This window comes from Setaria viridis, chromosome 1 (assembly GCF_005286985.2).
Source record: "Setaria viridis chromosome 1, Setaria_viridis_v4.0, whole genome shotgun sequence".
NCBI classification, from domain to species: Eukaryota; Viridiplantae; Streptophyta; class Magnoliopsida; order Poales; family Poaceae; genus Setaria; species Setaria viridis.
The window spans coordinates 476,409-492,352 of record NC_048263.2 but is presented as its reverse complement, the minus strand read 5'-3'; the positions used below and the strand labels follow the sequence as shown (position 1 = coordinate 492,352).

Genomic DNA, 15,944 nt, shown 5'->3' with positions numbered 1-15,944 from the left:
TTTATTTAATAAGATATATATTCCTTATGAGTTATCGAACACAAATAACAGAGGACCTACAAGGTTTTCATTGCTTCTAAGTTGCTTAATTAGAGGCTAAGTTTAACCTGCAGGTTGACATGTACGTTCTTTCTTGCATCCCCTAGATCTCCCAGTAACGTTGTCAGCCTAAGCTATTTAGCCTTCTGCAACTGTGTGTGTTGGCTTTGTGCTTTCTTAACGTGTTTCTTCTTTTCCCTGCTCGGGGATGCATTGCATGTAAAACTAGCATGCAGAAGGGCCTTAAAGAGCGAGCCAAATTTCTTGCGGATTTTAGGGATGTATGCAGAAGGATCTTTAGTAATATTTAAGAGAAACTGTTTAGATCGATTATATGCTCATACCATTGGATTTGTCATGAAAAATACTCACATAGGATTAATCTTTTGTCATTCTCATTAAAAAATTGCAATCAAAATACTGTACATTTTTTCATTCTTATTAAAAAATTGCAATAAAAAATATTGTACATTTATGAACAGAAATAAAAAGTTGGTAAACGAGATAAACACAGTTGATTATTCATATGGTGAGTTTACCTTCCTGAAAAAGAGCCAGTGTGTGGGTGTACGTCGTACGACGACCCTACGTAGGGTGGTGTACGCTAGCTTGTAGGCAGCTAGAGCCTATCGCGTTTGTCCATCTCTTTTTGTTCCCCATCGGCAGTCACCTGTCGGCGCTTGTGATCATTAGTCTAAATCCTAGCTTGAGACCTTGGTACGCGCCCATATTTTAACGGAAATACTACTTGGTTGCCATGTCATGCACCCGTCACCCTGAAGTCATCAAATAGAGTGGAGGGTCTTCTACTGCACAAGAAAATCAGGAACACGGTGAAAACAAACTTGCATATGCTGGTGAGTGGTAATTGTTTTCAATTGCACAATATACATAGGATGCTATATGCTCTGTTCTGTATAATTGTATCATTGCTTTCTCATGCAATTTTTGCACGAGTGTATAGCTAGGATAATCAGAGAGCAAGATTAAAGTACATTCCCTTGCATTTATGGGCGTGCGATACGCATATACAAAGGAGGAAGCATGATGGGACGTAAAGCAGATCAGTTCCGTGTGATGTTCACTTTATAATTTTCTCTATAATTTTGATCAAACTTGAGATATTTTGGCTCTCTAAGATTTTTGGAATGACTTATAATTTAGAATGGAGAGAGTATCATTTTAAAAAATCAGTAGAAGCTTTTTAAGGTCTCCCGAATAATTCCGCTGGGCTAGCTGAAAGCATATATCTCCTCTGTACCGAACGATCACGATCGATGTATATTATTCATTTATTCCGCTGATTGTTGGTCGCTCCTTTTTATGAAAAATAATAATAATTTGAGCTTACATCTTCTGAGCAGAAGCAAATGTGATCAGGTACCTGTAGAATCGAAGCAGCACCAAGTAGTTAAAAGGTTGGTCATCAGTAGTTACTGCACATATACTGTTTGTATATATGCAACCGATCAGCAGCGCGAATTGAATGAATGATTATTGGAGAGTAGCTGACCAGACCATGCAAATCTGCAGCAGGCAGCAGCTAAAGGTAGCTACCGATCAGAAGACGCGCACACAACACTGCTAGTACTACTGCTGCCGCACAGCATAGCGCGCGGCTCAAAAGCAGTTGGCCGGAAAGACAGCGCCCTCATCGATGAATCTCACACACCGATCTCTCGTTGTCAGCGCCACGAGATCGACGACGTTGGAACCGGAACGGGGTATATACGTTTCCGATCCACCCACGATCTGTCGCCTGAAAATCGATGCTGGCCAGGGCGATGGATGGATGGATCGATGAGCCTCGAAGCACCGTCAAAGGCAATGGGCGGCCGACAGCGCGTGCCGATGAGCATGATGGGGCGAGCGCGCGACGTCCCGTCGAGTCGATCGAGTCGCCGCCCCATCACCATGAGAGGGAAACGAAAAAGACGATGCCATGTGCGTTTTGCAAATTGCAGCACCGTATGAGTGACACAGATGATGACACAGATAAAGGAAGCACTCCTCGAAACAGAAAAAATTAACAACTCAGTGGATTTCTTCTAGATAAGGTAGTAAATCCAGCGGGGGAGTTCCATAACGATGGATCAAATCTGCATCGCCGTCAGGGCTCAGGTTTAGAATAGTTTGATCTAAAATATTGAACTCGGAAAGTTGATGCAATGTAATATTATGCATATATGTGTATGCACAATATGTCTATATAATATTATCTCAAGTGTAATATTATAGATAAATACAACTTTATATATATTAACGTATTAGAACTAGTATACGCAAAGGAAACAAATACGAAATACTAATATAGAATAAAGAAACAGAAAAGAAAATGAGAAAAAACAGAAAAAAAGACCTTTCGTAAACTAACCGGTGCTAAATTGGCTTCGACCACACACGACGTGGCAGCCATTGTACTACGGTTGGTATAAACAACCGGTACTAATGTCCCCTTTTAGTATCGATTATTTGACCCCTTAGTACCGAAGTAGCAATACTGGTTGCACAATCAGTTACAAACTGTTACTGAAGGTGCTTTTTCTCCAGTTGGGGAGTGGATTGCATTATTAAGAAACCCGAGAGACTCCTGTGATATTACAAACCAATGATCGACATAACCATAGATAAATCTATGATGTGTCAGCAACGAAGTCTTGGTTCACAGTGCGAACCGCAATCGGGATTCTCACTGAATGGGTGTTACCATCTAGCCATGTGAGACTCCCAAATGTAGCCACCCTGCACTCGCTGCTTAGCTGCGAATGTCACCTTAAAAAATTGCTTTCTTCGAATCACCTTTGCTAAACCTAATCAATGAAGGTTCCACTGACATATCCACCCCGCCGGGGCTTCAATTGCAGCCTTGTATGTCGCCTCTGCTGGCCCCACATTGGATCGAGGTCTTCTACGGTACCCTGTACTAATGTATACTAGTGTTAAAAAAGGATCAGATGGTTAAGATTATGTATACTATCAAAAAGTTGATCCATAGTATAGGTAGTATATGTGAGTAGTATAGATAGTATAAGAGTATTATGGGAAAATATGGATAGTGTGTTACTGTAATTTAATTTTGACACCGGGGTAAAGTTCCAGTATACGTGAGGCTGGCGGTGATTCATTACGTGGAGACAGAGAGCTCCACTCCGGCGAGCTGTCCTTTAGTTCGGCTCTGGCGTCGGAATGACAGACCTTCTGACCCAAGCTTGGACGTGGCAACCGGCAAGCATGGGTGATGCCTGCGCCGACGTATCGACCTTCACAGCCTGGAGCAAGATGACGGTCGAGTAGGGAGCAGCGAGCGGTGTGGCGGCGAATGACTCGCCTCGGTGGGTGGTGCTTTCCCTCCACTCTGAGGGCATAGTTGTGAGAGAGGGCCGATAGGCTCGTCTTGCCGTCATGGCTTCGCGCATGCAAGAAGCTTGTTCGGATAGACGCACAACATCGTTTTCAGAGCCACGTCCTGCCCATGTTTGATTGAATGCCGATCAAGAATTCTGTTGCGTGTCCAGAAACAATTAATCTGCTAATGGTATATGACTAATCTACATCTCTGTGCATGAATAAGTAATCCGCTCCTAAGATCACATATGCATCGTGATCTAGTGGATGTTCTTGATAGACTGTCAACGAGAACACAAAACATGAAAATCCAGTTCTGTGGGCTCTGTACTGTTTGTCGGTGGTGCTTGCGTGCCCGTGGCTACGATGGACCTACCCACCTCTCGGTTCAGGTGCAGCTACGGCCATGAAGTCGCTGCTGTCCAGGCGCCGTGCTTGGGGCGCAGAGCGGCGCAAAGGGGCAGGGGTGTGGTGCAATCGTTTTCACAACAGAGAGACACATCGTCTCCAATTATATTTGTCATGTTTAGCCTGGATTCTTGTGAGCCCACCTTTTTAATATCACAACCACAAAAGATTAGTGAGATATGGTTCACTGTCAGGCATCATCCATTGCACCCATAGTCGCCGTGTCACCTTCGCGTTCACTTCATCAGTCAACTAAAGGAGTAAAGGGTGATTCCTCCATGTATCTAACAAAGCAAACAGGGGGAGAGAAAGGCAAAAAAGAGAGAAGTGCACCACACCAATATATGCTAAAGGTTTTGTTCCTTCAAAATTTCAGTGGTTCACGTGTGGTTTGGGAGAAATGCATGTATCATGATAGAGTGGCCATCCCGCGCGCAGATTCCATATCAGTGCAAGGGCAACTTGCTTGAAGATAGCTCGTCCATATCTAGAATGTTTGATGCTTGCTCACCTCAAAACTAGATAGAGAAAAAGAAGGATAGCTAGCCCCAAACTGCAAACAGAAAAGTAAAGTCATTATAAAGGTGATGCTTACCATTTGTTTTACGGATACTGGTCGCTTAGTAACAAATTTTACTCAACTTTGGATGGTCTATCTATCCATTATAAAGGTAAAATTTCATGCATAAAATACTCAAAGTTGATTTGTTTATAGTAACATTTTTAGGTTGAAAGTTTGCTTGCACATATTCTAGGACAATTTAGCCTCTTCTTAGAGAAAACACACTGACATTTTTTTTTAAATTTAAGTGGAGGACTACAAAATTTTTTGATCTTTCGTGCTGGTGGGTGATGTGTTTGTGTTGACGGGTGATATTATCGCCTGCCAGCACAAATCTATATACATTCTCTTTTTTTTTCTATTTTTTAGACAATTAAATTAGTTTAAAAGTTATTGAATCTTCTACAACCGTATATATATATATACATATATATAGTATTATACATGTAAAAATTATATTAGGATATATATGATAGTTGTTTTTGCTAAGTTAAAGTGCGACTTGAGTTATATGAAACATTGTTAGCGAAGTATATATTTATGAATAATGTAAAGTCTAATTTTTGTAAAACATATTGAAACTTTTATATCAAGTCTGTAGACTCACAAAATGACTCCCTACTAATTTATATAATTTTCAGACTATATTTTCATATTATTAGATTTTTTTTCACAAAATAAAAAGTTGGTGATCACAGATATATACTTCTGAACATAGCACTATTTGATGCATAGAAAAAATGGAGAGTTTTCTCACCTTTATAATGCCGGGAAAAGTGGCGCTGGGACCTCTGGATGAGAATGCGGCAACCCTTGGCGGTAGCACCCCATTGCCGGTCACGCTTACTGTCGGCAATATCCTCACCAATGGCTTCCTGGAAGCGACAGTGAACAGACCTCAGGACAAGGACGAACACACGCATCGCTCCTTCGACCAGCTAGTCAAAATCTTTGATTTTCTAAAACTAGTGGTACTCTTCCTAAGGCGTGTTCGATCATGGTCACATTACATTCCTCAGTCTCCAAGATCAGGCTGTGTCTCCCGCCATCACCTTTGTATCTGGGGCTAACATTCTTACCACCTGATGCCACTCCATCCCTTTCACTGGCACACAAAGGTTCATCTTCGAAGCTAGCTCTTTGCTCCATAAATCCTATTTGCCCCGGTTTTTAATTTGGGTCGTGCGAATAGCTGTCACAGATGAGGATTTTTTTCTGGGACAAGAACTAATAATTAAACTCGTAACAGTACGTACTATCTTCAACAGTTGGTTTAAATAGATATATTGTGTCACCACAAATCTAGGAAAAGTCTTTAAAACTAGCTAAATGGATATTATAAAATCAAAATTCTGCATGTACAAAAAGATCTGACCTTAGATGTAGCAGTAAAAAAAGCCTTAACATACAAAAAGGAGAAATGGAGTTAAAAATATATATTAATTGGAGAGAGAGTCAAGATGCATGGATATCTCGCACCCATCTGGATTGTCAGCTATATGAACCAAAAAAAAAAAGTGACTACACACATGTACGAAAAGGGTAAGTAAGCCAAGGACGTCTTTCGCCAAATCTCACTCGTTTGCTACCTTCACATGTGTGTCTGTGTAATTAATGAAACCACGAACTGCTATTGTTGTTATAGACCCTTCTTTTTTCTTTGTTTATTGTTGCCACACCATTCTTCCATTGTGATTTGGATCCTACTTTAAGCATGCTAACATCAAAACCGGCATCCATGAATCAGATTGCACTATGACACAAAACATTTGGCGTGGCAGTCAAAACCCATCCACCAGCAATTCACTGCCAGCACAAATAGTCATCTTTGTTGGCAAACATCTACTCGCCAGCGCAACCACGATTTGGGTTGGTGGGTGCTTAGGGAACCGCTAGCAAAGATATTTTTAGGAAATAAAAAATGTTGGTTGTAGAGGCCTCACCGCCGCCCGGCGATGTTGCTTATGTCGCTTTGCGCCACCGCCCGTGTCAGCCACTCCATCTACTGGCCGCACCGGTCATCGTGGCCCCAGCTCCCGCGAGCCGGCCTCTCAGTCATGGCTCCTGCCGTCCGCCGCCCTTGTTTGTTGCAGCTCCTGGAGATAAGAGAGAGAGAGAGAAATGTGAGGATGAAAGAGTAGGTGAAAGAGATAAAGATGAGTAAAGAGATAAGAGGGAGACAGAAGATAAGGGAGAGGTGGCTCTGCTCAAGCGTGCCAATTTTTTGGCTCCACGCTCAATGTCCACATTTTTTTTTGATTTTTTGTCGTCTGACCAAGTGATAAAATTTTCAGTTTATCTAACCTTATTTCCTTTACTGATCTAATAAACTAATGTGATCTAAATTTCTCCATACTCGACAAGTTTGTAGTATAAGATTCATGTATTATCATTTTGATAATTGGAGATGGAAGATAGTAATGGTATACTATGGTATTGTTCGTTCATTTTGCAGTTGTCCACTCACTGGCCATACCTTTGGCGCGCAAAATTTCTAGTACATATGATTTCGTGGTTAAACGTGGTAGAAATTTTGTGGCACACTAGCATATAGTGTATAGGATCTATTCCCTAACAAACAGGCGTGTAGACAAGCGTGTAGAAATCGCTGTTATTCACCGTTGAATTCACGACGTATCGTGACTGCACCTGAAATCGATGATCCATGAATCATGATCATCAGTTGAATTAAACAAGAGAATAACATGTGCTTCAAAGATTATACTAGTAGTTCTCCTACTCACCACTAGTTTCTCGTTGTTCCCAAGCGACACCACGGTCGGGAAGGACCGATCAATGGTGCTGGCTGCCACCGTCAAGACCCACGGCACGGCGTTCCGGACCGTCTGCGCGGCGGGGCCGTTGTTCCCGGCGACGAACACGACGGGGATCCCTCTCTACTAAGCAAATTAAGACAAGCCACTACTAATGATTCACTTCATTACCACTACTAATGATTCATTTCATTACCTTCCCGCTTAGACAAGCGTGTAGAAGTCGCTGTTATTCACCGTTGCATTATTGACGTATCGTGATTGCCCCTGAAATCGATAATCCATGATCATCAGTTGTTCAAAGGAGCGCGGCGCCGTCGCACACGTCGGCTCTCGGCGTCCTCCAGCATGCCTTGTAGACGGCCAGCCTAGCGCGCGGCGCCCCACCGCGCGCCACGCCGGCGGCCAGCCCGCCGAAGCTCACGTTCCGCACCTCGCCGCCGGCGATCATGGAGGCCACGTACGTACGTGCCGTGGCCGGTCGTGTCCCGGCAGCGCCGTACATCACGCGGAGCAAACGGCGCGACAGCGCCGGGCCGCCAGAATTCGAGGCCGCCCAAAGCTGTCATCATTACTTCATTAGCCCACTAAGCAAGCAAATTGTCTTTCGTTTTCCACGTCAGGTCCATCAGAAAACTGAGAGAGAATCTGAGACGCCTCACATTCCATCAATTGGCATCTATGCACTGAGGCGAGGCCAACGCCGGCAATGCGGACGCAGTAGCGCCGCCGCTGCTAGTTGCCCGTTGCCGTCCGGCGTTTGCCCAGGGGCTGCACAGCTGCATCATTCTACAAACCGGTGAGTCCATGTCCATCATCTGGATGATCTGCTGTGCCTCCTGTCATATAGGGCCACCATTTTGTGTTTCGTGCCGGGGCCTCGTAAACTTAGGTACGGGTCTGTGTCCCGGGCTGACCTGTACTCTCCGGAGAGCTCCTTGGCGTCGAGGCCGCCGGTGTACCACCGTGCGCCGATGATCTTCCGGTTGCAGCTGGTGGCGTTGAACTTCACGCCGGTCTGGCACACACCTTTCCACTTCGCTGGCACCGGACCGTATCCACTGTCGTCAAAGCTTGGTGATTCAGGCCATATACCTGTAATACATGTATCAATCATGCCATGCCTATGAAATGAGTCTTGACATTTTCAGTTGTGTTTATCAACTAAATGAGCACGAAATGCGATAAAAAACCTGTGTCAACTACCCCAACGATGATGCCTTCCCCGTAGTTTGTTTTCTTGAGGAGGCCTGACGGTGGCGATTGGCGATCGTCAAGGCCAAGAAGGTCCCAGCTCCGAGTTGTTCCAATTTGGTAGTGAGTGATCGGTTCAACACTAACAACGCCAGGTAAACCTGCGTCAAGGGTTCTAGTTTCACTGGTGGTCATTTAATATAATCGACAGCTCTCCTGAACATTCATTTCAAAAATGTTTGTTTATTATTACTCATGATTGTCTCGGCTTGGGAGTCTGTGAGCATCGCTGCAAACCTGGAAAATCCATGCCTGTAACTGTAAACTATGGATTTCACAGCTTCATCCTTGCTGTTGCGTAAATAACATGAACAAAAGAAGCAAAACGTGAGTACTCACACCTGCTTCGGTTAACATGGTTGCAGCTTCAAGTTTAACTATTAGGCCAGGCTACCTTCCAAGAATAGATGCGAGTGCATCGTGGTGCGAAGCGGTGACCACAGATGGATCATCGTGTTTCTTCTCTCCCATGTTAACAATATACAGCTGCAATTTTTACGCGGAGTTAAGATTCCATGAAGAGACAAAAGAAAGTGTGTAAGACACATAGACCCTGTTTGATTCACCTTTTCTGATAGCGATGCTCTAGAAATCAAACTGTCCTGAAAAGCTGATGTCCATAGAATTTACTGGTAAGAAAAGCTAGGAGTTTGGTAACCTGATTTTTTGTCGGGAGATTCTATGCGCTGAGTGTACAATGACAAGTATGCCCCTGAAGCTGATAATAACTTGTTTGGTTGCTGAATAAAGCACAAAAGGTCATAATTACATTAATTTTTTTACATTACAGACAATTTTACTCTCCAAAAAAGAAAACTACAAAAGAAAGTACACAACCAATCATGCTACCAAAGTCATAGCAATAGAATCCCGCAGCGCACTCATATCACTATCATCTGATGAAGCGTTCCCATCATCCACAATGCTTGTGCTACCATCACCATCATTGTCATCAACATAGTTCTCAAAATCATCACCTTTTGACCCATCTTTGAGGCCTCAGCCTCACCACCTGCAACAGCACCCTCACCTTCACCAGTAGGTTCTGTAGGTTCATCTCCAGTAGTCATCCCTAGTACAAATGAGCTCTCATTTGTACAGATAATTGAATCAAATATTATTTGGAGATCTCTTCATGCTCAAGTGTGCATCTTTAAACATGATACAACCTGGCATGGCCTGAAAAGATGAGAGAACAGTTAGATCCTTTAGACAAGAAAGATTGTGATGCTTTATGTGCACTAAATTGCAGGTGTCTTTAATGTCACTCACCGCATTTTGCCTTTCCCGCCAATATTTGTAAGTAGTAATGCATCCACTGTGAGGATCCCTGCCCAAACCAGTGGCCCTTTGATTCAAAGCCTTCCACTGTGTATACATCCTCTTTAGTGCATCCCATCGATTCTTCATTTGCATCTGTGTGTACAATCTGTTGGTTCTTTCATGAAATTTTCTAATCAAATTTGCATATCCTACATTATTCAGATAGTGTTGCGGCCTGTTTTTAGCATTCACTTCTTCCACACATATTTGATTGAAAACCTTTGTAGCAAATGAATCCCATTTTACAAGAAATTTTTGGCCTTTTTCCATGTAAGCATATATCACAAATCAATGCATCAATGTACATGTATAGAAACATTTCACAGAGTCATCTAACTACAAGATGTACATAGACAAGGGTGTTTGATATATCATACAGAAATTTATAAATCGACTGCATAGGACCACACCAATATATGCTAAAGGTTTTGTTCCTTCAAAATTTCAGTGGTTCACGTGTGGTTTGGGATAAATGCATGGATCATGATAGAGTGGCCATCCCGCGCGCAGATTCCATATCAGTGCAAGGGCAACTTGCTTGAAGATAGCTCGTCCATATCTAGAATGTTTGATGCTTGCTCACCTCAAAAATAGATAGAGAAAAAGAAGGATAGCTAGCCCCAAACTGCAAACAGAAAAGTAAAGCCATTATAAAGGTGAAGCTTACCATTTGTTTTACGGATACTGGTCGCTTAGTAACAAATTTTACTCAACTTTGGATGGTCTATCTATCCATTATAAAGGTGAAATTTCATGCAAAAAATACTCAAAGTTGATTTGTTTATAGTAACATTTTTAGGTTGAAAGTTTGCTTGCACATATTGTAGGACAATTTAGCCTCTTCTTAGAGAAAACACACCGACGTTTTTTTTAAATTTAAGTGGGGGAATACAAATTTTAAAAAGTAGCTAGAACAGTTAACACAACTTAACGATCGATTGATATGGGTTATTTGAAGGATATGTTGTTTGCATTTAAATGGATTTTCTCAAACCAAATTCACCTAATATTAGTAACCGTTGTTTTTTAAATGATGTGTCACATCTGAAACCTAATGCACTTCGAAGGAACCACTTTATTCAGCTCAAAGTTCAATATGCATAAGGAGAACGAAAGAGATGGAACATTATTTGACAACAAAAGGTGGATGGGTGGAATTTCCCCTCTGCAACAGAAAGAAAGAAAGAAATGTCTCTTGTTCCTTACTACCTACAAATAGTCACATAGTACAGCTCATGCTACCACTTGACCCATTTAGTACTAGACACATAGCCTCCATACACCACTACACATGGAACTTAATTACTCCTCCTTGGAAGCCAAACCAAAACACCAGCCAACAAAGATGGCACGAATTTGATCTCATATCGACATGCTCCATATGCTTAGCCTTTTGAGCCTATACCAAGCACATGTACATGCATGGGGTCTACTAAAGCCAAGGATTATTCTATGATTTTATATATACCAATGTGCCAAAGATGAATATCTAGGCTGCTGCCTTGTGGGATCAAGATCATGGAGAACACCACACCACTTATCCTATGCTATCATCGATCCACCTCGATGGTGGCTAGTAACAAGCATTGCTCCCCCACACCATATAGCTAGCCATATGCATATGGCTTTTTTCAAATGCCCTGTGACTCTGAAGTAACCTGGGAAAAGTTTAAGGCACTACTTTCACACACATTAGGCAGATGCAAAGAGGAACGTACGGCCATGGCGACCAACATCGACATGCATGTATTGGTAGGACCACACAGCAAAGATGCAAGTATTGCGTCCACTCATGCTGATGGAATCGCTTCTGCTTTCAGCCTCTGCCATAGGGCAAGGAATTGGGTGTGATAATGAAAAGGAGAGGTGAATGGAGGGGAGGAAATAGAAGTGGTTGAAATTTAAAAGGCGGGTAAAATTATATGCCCATCCAACAAGTACGAGAAGACAGATTCATTGGTAAACATGCAGGTGAATGTGATAGGTACCATTTTCATTCTCCCCTTTTCGGGGGAAAATTCCGATGAGTGCCTTAGCTCCAAGCAACAGCAGCAGCCAGCTCCGATGAGTGTGCCCCCTGCATTGCGAGGCGCGGCGGGTTGTGTGTCATGCATGGTGCGATGCCACGTGCACGTCTCACTCAATTGGCATGGACAAATACCAAGCACGGTCTAGCTTGGAAAGGGAAAAGGTCCATTTTATACTACTTCAAATAATCCACTTCAAAATTTAAACATCCGGGTTAAATTTAAGCTCGATCTACTACTCCAAAGTCTAAATTATTTGAAGAAATTCTCGTGGTTATTTTCATAGGTTTAGAATGCTAATATGAAATTTGATTCTATAAACACAAAACTACAGGTGTACACACCACGCCACGCCGCAACGAACCGCCACGCCGGTGGTGCGATCTGTGATGAGATGGCCTTGCTGTCGTCTCGATCCCCACCGACGGCATCGGCAACCGGCAGCCACAGGTGGTGCTGCCTGCGACTGCGAGCGCGCCGATCCTGCTCCTCCTCCGTACGGCCGTGCCCATGCCCATGCCCATGATGATAGTTGACACGACTTGTGTTGCCAACAGAGATCACTACTCTGCTATCGCCGAATGGATCCGCACGGCACAGGCACTGATAGTAGCTAGAAGGACATAATAATGGCCAGGTCTTTTGCCACGCGGTACATGGCAACGCCACTGTCCAGTGACATAAAGGCTGGTTTTCAGAATCATGATCCTCCACAGAATTTTAGTGAGTCTACATATGTGCAAGCGAAGGTTGTATATATAATATATTCTTTGGAATTACATTACGATTAGGACAAGACCGATCATGTCAGGAGTGGCAACAAATAAAACACCTCACGGGACACCTCATCCCGTCGCATCCCAAGAGCCTCCTCCATCACGCGGGCTGGCGTATTGTATGAACTAGAGTTCGGCGCGTACCAATTATATAAAATTTTTATTAAAATGATTGATGTTTGTGTATTAACGTCAAGAGTGTGATATATTTTGGAAGAAATTATGATTTTAATAATGACGATTAATGTCTGCATGCGATAGTATAAGCATTAACATTAAAGAAGTTGCGTAATTATTCCTATATATTCATCAATGTAAAGGTAGGAATAATTATACAATATGTTACCAGTTATTTCCATATATTCATCACTTATTTCAATAACAACTGGTAACATTAAATAAGTGATATGGTAACATATTGTATAATTACATAGTAGTGATAGAAGGTGAGTATTAAAGTAAATAAGCACATCTAACAGCAATGTTTGTTGACCAAGTGGACAAACTGATCGGTAAACATCTCAAGAGTAGACTGTGGAGTAGCATTGCCTGTATTTGGGGAAATTGCAAGAGGAAGTGCGTTGCTGTAGTCGGCGGATAGCTTTGCAATCTCAGCGATGAAGTTGTGATGTTGATTTTCTATCATTTTCAAGCGTTTCATCTGAGCAACACATGTGTCTTCAAAAATCCATGCCCAAGACATAGCTGATTCCTTCTCTTTTGAGTCTTCAATAGGTTGGCGTGGTTGTGATCGACCAAAATCAATTTCCCTTTGCTTGTAATACTGTGAATGGCATCGTCGTAGGCTGATTCGATTGCTCCACCTATAGTATCTACGAAATTAGTAAGTTGCTTCCTTATTATGCGGAGGAGGTGTTCGCTACGTTAGCATAATAGTAATGGGAGCAGTGAAGACGGAATGACTCATTTCTCTCACATTTGTTCTAGACACATAAAGGTCTAGTTCTTGCGCAATTTGATCAAAAATAGCTTCTTTGGTATCTGAACAGATGACATATGTCTGCGACATTTAAAGTAATTCTTCAGCTCTCATGTTGGAATAGTAGGAATTTGATGCGTTATATGGCGAAAGAAATGATTTGAACAATGGAATAATTTATACATGCACTTTTGGTTGCCTACTCCTGTTTATTGCGATAACACCTTCGTGTTTACTTCGTTCTTAAGGTGGTTACCCTTCAAAAAGGTCGTAGTTTGAAGAGATGAAAGTGCGTTGCATCTTGGATAGCTATTTATATAAGATAGTCCTAGTTACGAATAGTCCGAGTTATGAACATCTGTAGGTAAAGGTGGACACGTATGAAGTATCGTGGTGGCTAATCTTCTTATCGTGTATTTGTCGTGTCATGCAAGTACTGTGCATGGAAGTTGTGTTGATCTGTGTGTCTATGTCTTGTATATGTGTGATATCCTTCAGTCGACAACATGGTATATGTTAAATTAATTAATTGTAATTATTTATCCTTAGTTTGCTGAAAAATATTTTTAAGCCTGAATTTTTTGATTGAGATCATCGTGAAGATTAATTAACTGAAGAAACAAAAATGTTATTTAATACGTAACCACCAATCAATGTTTAACGGAAATAGGTAGCTGTTAAATTTTAAATGAAGGCTAAGGTTTAATTAAAAAAACAAATTTATTTTGCGACAATCATTAAATTTGGGCCGTATTGAACTCGACTCAACTATGAGGTCACAGTGAAAGTATGTACATATTCAGGTTTTATTCATTGGCCCGACTAGTCTTAGTAGAAGACTATACATGTGTGAATTTTATTCATATTTTTCCCCCACTCTATCTCTAACTTCTGAATGGATCGTCATGAAGGACCTAAGCAAAGTTAGGACGCAGCAATGTTGAGGTGTCTGGTTGAAGCAGCAGCGGAACTACCATGATGTGTGTGTATTACTGAAGTACCTAACTTTTTTGTTTTACAAAAAATCAAATATACTTCAATAATTTTTCTCATTTAAAACTTTATTTTTTACTTACGATTAGGGCTCAACGAATTAAGGCCAGCTTCTCATGTTATTTCCACATATTGGGCCGGGACTGGCCCATTCACCCCAGAAGGCCCAACAGTTGGTGTAGTAAAGAAGCACGAGGTCACCAGTAGCTTTGACCGCGGACGTTTGACTTCCTACGTCTCCTTTCGTATGTTTTGTTTCTCACTCCGTGCGGATTCGAACCTTGACGGCGCTCAATATCCTCAAAACCTAGGTCTAGGAGGGGAGCATCAATGTGGCCACCGCCCGAGGTGCAGGTGTGTAGCGGCGGTCGATAAGAGAGAGGAGGCCGGTTGGTATATGGTGGATAGTTAATAGCTATGTAATGATGCTTGTTGGATTTGATTCGCCTAACTGATCCGTATTTCGTTTCAAACAGATCGGAGTAAGGAAGATGGGGAGGAAATGTACGTTGCCAATCTCATAGTGCTACGCACGCTTGATGAATCGTTCGCTGACACTGAGACAGGATTGTCGCTGAAATCCAAGTGATTTGCAGGTTAGTTGATCAGTATTTAATCTCTGCGTATAAAGATGGGAGTAGATCTATATAATTTTGCTTACTTTATACAAACGGACACGAATATTCACCGTAAAGAAATCAAAAGGCAGTTGACTAAGTAGGAAATGCTATTATTTGAACCGCAGGGTCATAGATATATGAAGTTCCCCCACAGAGTAGGTGTATAGATACTTGTGGATTGTAAATCATGACCATATTTTTGGTGAGACTCAACGTTGTTATAGTAGGTTGATGTTGTCAATAAATTGTTGATGTCAAATAACTATCTATTTACTATTATGTTGATAAGTTAAATTGAAGACGTAATTTTAGTTGAGTCAGCAGCACTGCAGTGTGCAGCATAGCCGTGGTATAAGTATAATTTAGGTAACGTAATTATAGATCATATAGTTTTATTATGTCGTGATTGTAGCATAAAAAATATAGATCAGACGGTTACATATACAGTGTTAGTGTTTGTACCCCATATTTTATACGACTATATTTGTTCATTGCAAACTTTAATTTGTTCATGCTCAAATTGATTAAATTATTATGATTCATCCTTTTTATATTGACTCGTGTAGAATGGCAACAGAAGAATTGTGTCCTATAAGTGATATTGGAAAGACATTCCAATGGTACGATGACAGAAGAATTGTGTCCTATAAGTGATATTGGAAAGACATTCCAATGGCACGATGATTGGTATGGAAAGATTAGTACCAATATTATTGGGAAGGTACAATAATATTGGCTAAACATGGTTAATTGGAAACACACTGATATCTGATTTTCCAAAACATGGGTTTTTCTATTTCAGGAAATAATTAGGTTTAATGGAGAATTAGTAGTACGAGAGCTGGGTCGCTTGCTAAACAGCACACAACTGTGCTTTAGGGCA

General features: G+C 41.7%; 1 pseudogene; it reads right to left on the bottom strand.

Moving 5' to 3' along the window:
* Nucleotides 1-2,199: 2,199 nt before the first annotated feature.
* LOC117846950 (subtilisin-like protease SBT3.14) lies at nt 2,200-9,452 on the bottom strand (annotated as a pseudogene).
* Between the last annotated feature and the right edge of the window lie 6,492 nt (nt 9,453-15,944).